Below are 5,000 nucleotides of genomic sequence, written 5' to 3'. Positions count from 1 at the left end.
CTGGATTCAGGTTTCTTGCTCTAGTGTTCACTGTACTGCTTACACATTGAGAAAAAGGAAGTCTCAGTTAATGGGAACCCTGAAGGCATGGGCCAGCCCTTAAGAGTGCATATGACACTGAGTATAGGGAGAGTGACTCCGGCCTCTCCGGGTAGAGAATGTTTTTAAAACCAGAGGGTCGCTTTGTTAGGAACATCTATGGTCTTTAGAGTTCTTTGATATATCTAATGAGATAGATGGCAAAGGATGCATTATATTCTATAGTTGGTCTAACCATGACAGAGTACAGGAGAACAATAACTTCCTTGGTTTTGGAAGAGATGCCCTTTGGTGCTTAATTATGATATATAGTGCTTCCTAACAAAAATATCCAGTATACCAGTCAAAATACTTTAATGTACTTTTTGCTTTTGTGTGGCAGACCATTTTAAGATGCTGGTTTCTCTAAGCTTAACCCAACTCATACATTTAGAGGTTTTGTTTTTTGGCAGGAGAAGTGCATCATTAAAATGAATGTGTTTCCTCTCATACCAGCCTCTGTTTCTACAACTCTTCTCTTGGACAGATAATATTTGTGGCTCCCCAGATTTTCACAGAATTTTTTCATAGCTGTTCCAAGTCTGTTACAGGTCCATAACTAGGTTACTTAAAACTGTATATGTATATTTATTATCATTCTCTGCAGACAGCAATATCCACTGAAAATCCATCTACCTTTCTATACAACTGTGACCCCAGTCATTGTGATCCAGTGACTAAAAACTCCTGTCTATCTACAGACCTGTCAAATATGCCTGGCATTATCTGTACTCGTACAGAGTTGCTAAGGTCTGGAACCCTTTACCTGTATCGATCAGGTCAATACCCTCCCTCCCATCTTTCAAAACCACTCTGGAAGACTACCTAGCTAAATTCTGGCTCTTTTCTTGCTCAACACCAGGATAACTTATATCCCTAAATGTGAACAAGTCCCTTTTCATTCCTTGTACCTTCTTACTCTTTCTTCATCACTTACTTCATTACTTCTATCAGTTTCCCTCCACAGGCACTCTCTCTCTCTAAATATACCATAAGCCTGTTTTTCCCTTACTTCATATTGCAATTCCTGCATGTATTAGACTAACTTACCTTTAACTTCTCTACAAACTGTGTAAAATTTTGTAAAACCATTAAATGGTTGTCATATAACTTGCATCAATTCTTAACCAGTGTTTTTATATTATGTCTAATTTGTTATAATTTAAACTAGTGATGTTTTTGTTTTACTTTTGAAGATTATTATTATTGTTCATAAACGTTTTGTAATAATTTGGTGCTTTTCACTTGGGCCTTCACTGAAAGTGGGCTTCTACCCAGTCACACTTTCCAGGTAATCAAATGTCAAATAAATAAATTCATGGTTTCTTAAAGTTTGTTACATTAACTAAAAGTTTAATAAATATATAAAAATAGTTACATAATTATCAGTTTGTTGTAAAGAATCCTGGCTCAGTTTGTTTGCATGTTAATTCTTCTACAATTGCTGCAGTCATCCTTAGCTATGTGTTAAGTGTTTTAGATCTTGGACATACTGGATTAAACAATGGGTGCCAGCAGAGGTGAAAATGGCTACATTCAACTTGATGATGCACTAACTACATTGCTCTCTGACTTGATAGGGATTTTCATTTCACTGAATGAGAGGTTTAAATGCTTAGCTGTTTAAGATGTCTTATTCATTTCATTGTATGTATTTCTTTGAATATGGCAACCAGTGTAATCTATTCATGCATTCATTACAAACTAAATCCAGGCATTGTCTAGGTGCATCCTGTGGAGAGACAAGGCTTGTCTTAATTGTTTGGAGGTGGCTATGCTGTTTTATGAAATTATATGTGGGTCACTTTCTACATAGTTCAGCTCAGTTTGCAATCTAAAGTCAGGACGGAAGGTTGGATGAGAGGTTAGTGCAGCCTTTTTTTTTTTTTTTTATAAATTATTACTTTTTAAAGACTTTTACTTTTTGTGGCTGGTGACAGCGTGATTATAAATGTCATGGTTAGCTATAGGTGACTTGAATTTTGCAGTACATTTTACTGATAATGGATCTGTTCTGATTAAGCAGTATGTAGACTTTCTGCAAGACAGTTGGAGAAACAGTCAGCTAACTGCTAGAATAATTAATGGGACTTGTTTAGACGACACACTTGGGCATTACAGGTATGTGAACATTTTTATGTTTGGGAGATTCTTATTTAAACCAAATTATTGATGGCATCTCTTGTGTTTGGTGTAATTACTGGATAATTTTAAGTAGAAAGTATGTATTTGGTGTACTTCTTGTTTCCATGTTGTATGGTTTATATAGTGTAAAGCTTTAAGTTTAATTTTTTACAGGTTGCTAGTTTTACCTCATTCTATGTGTGTACAGTTATTTCAGTGTATTTGTGAGTTTCTGTCTGTGGAGGGGTGTTTTTACTCTGGTCACTGGCTATTTTTTCCCTGATTGGTCGTGAACCTGGTTTTGCAGAAGGCATACCATGTTCATTTTGCTTTGATCTGCAGGATTTTAGCTCAACTGAGAACATGCGGTCATTGTTGAAGGTTTTTGTGTCTTAACAGTTTTTTTTTTTCAATACTTACTCTGTTTTCCTTTTATGGATAGTGACAATAATTTCAGAACTAGTTTTGTTAAGGGGTTGTGAAACCTGAGTTCTGACTACACTTCCTGGTGCTGAATGTGGTAGTGATTATGGATATGTTTTATTGCTTCAATACCTGGTAGGTTTTAGTACTGGCTCAGTTGCAACAGTGGTCTGTTTCACACAAAGACGTGGCTCCAGTTAAGACATTGTAGTACATGCCTACAAGTCTGCTGAAGGATGCTACAGGTTAGTTTAATTTCTTTTGTTTTGAGAAATTATGTAAATTCTCGGCGATACTGAAGTGTATTAACCCACCAGTTAGTTCCCGCATGAATGGGCGTGGCTTGTTTGATTGACAAGGTGACGGGCATGGTTTCAGTATGTAAATACACCATGATTGACACGGAATCCATGCACACAACAAACTCCATCCTCGTCAAAACTATTACTTTCTCCTTTTTCAGGGGGGGCAAGCCCCCCTGCACCCCCCTTGTGGGGGCACTGTGCCCCCCCACAACCCCTGCTGAACAAGTGTTATGCAACGGTGCTGGTACTGCAAGCAATTTCAGCCGTTAATAAGAGTATCATTTAGAGAAACAATTTTGTGATGTGAACTCTGCCCGAGTGACTGACTGAAATGTCATGTACAACAGGCATTTTAACCACAAACCACCTCCATAGTACTCAAATCACTCAAAGCATAAAGAAAATCTCCATTGTAGGTACAATGAAGGACTACCCTCCTGAGTTAAAGTCCCAATAAAATCACCACGGTTGTACAAGAAAAATGTTCAAAAATGCCCAACACACATAGGTAGGCTAAATTTCCAAATAATTTTAATACAAATTCCACAGGACGACACAATTACATAAAATAAACGGATTGAGCGCGCTTTCGTCTTACATGTATTGACTTCATCAGAATCAATGGTACCCATTAAGAAATGCTTTAAATACTGTTTGACAACCAGATGTTCATGGGTAATGACTTAATTAATTAATTGTTGTACACCAGAAAGTTAATAATATAAAATGCTATAACTTTTTATTCTCTCTCTCTCTCATATACAGGGAGAGCATACAGGTAAAAATTAGAAAACAAACTTTCTAACAAATACTTATATAACTATATAAAGTGCTAATGTGCTGGATATTAATAAAATTAACTAACCTACTCTTTGTATGAACACAAAAAATTATATATATTATGCATATAAAATATATATAAAAACACATGAAGTATAGATGTATTCCACATATAATATACAAAATAATTATATAAAAACATCAAATGTATTTATTAATAAGTTACATGTATATATAATTTAGAAATATAATAAATAAGATAAATTATTAAATACTTATTAAATATTCAATATTTCAAACTCAAATAAAATCAGCAGGTTAAAAAAGTCATTTTTTATGATAAAAATTTTTTTTCTACAACATGTTATACATTCCAACCTCTATGGGGCCCATAATCATTTAGGGTTGTTTGTTAAAAGTTTCAGAGCTGGTTTGATGGAAAGGTGATCATTCATCCCCATAGGACCACATGCATCTAACTTCAATTGCCATATTAATTCTCTATATTCCAACAGAGATTCCCAATCACCTCCCCTATCCCCCTTCTTAACCTCTTCAAGTACCCAGAACTTAATATTGGCATTTTCACAAGAGGTAGTATGTCTGAATAAAGCATTATTATCATTCTTTTTACTTATATCCCTCATATGTTCGTAGATACGTTTTCTTAACTGACGTTCCGTCTTACCAACATAATATGCCTTACAGGTCAGACAATAACCAAGATAAACTACACCCTTGGTGTAACAGGTAAAGTACCCATTACTTTTCAATTTCCTCCCAATACTTTTCAAAAATAATTCCTTATCTCCAGTAATGAAAGGACATTGTCCACACCTACCACATTTGTGTGTTCCTACCTTAGATTGCGTCCCATTAGTTTTCAAAGGGTCCTTTTTTTCAAATAATTCTTTAAAATTGGGATTTTTTCTAAAACTAAATATTAGAGGCTGTTGGAAAATAGATACATTACTACACATCCTAGAAAAGATTTTCCAAACCTCATTAATTCCCTTTGTTATCCAACCGCTCCCCTTGTGGTATGTGATTGTTAAACGTGGTATGTCATTATTATCTATTGTACTTGTTTTATTTTTCCTCATATTTACCATCGTCAAATCATAATTCAAAAGGGGCACATATAGTGTACTACGTTTTTTCATGACTTCTCTTTTGACATTTTTTATTAACTCTAAGGGGTAACCCCTTTCACTAAACAATTTTTGTATTGTCCCCATTTCTTCCACACATTCATTATTTTCACTAGTCATCCATGAAGCAAACCCTTTA

Source organism: Protopterus annectens, chromosome 9.part0 (genome assembly GCF_019279795.1).
Source record: "Protopterus annectens isolate FY-2018-M chromosome 9.part0, PAN1.0, whole genome shotgun sequence".
Classification (NCBI taxonomy): Eukaryota; Metazoa; Chordata; order Ceratodontiformes; family Protopteridae; genus Protopterus; species Protopterus annectens.
This window is presented reverse-complemented; position numbering follows the sequence as displayed.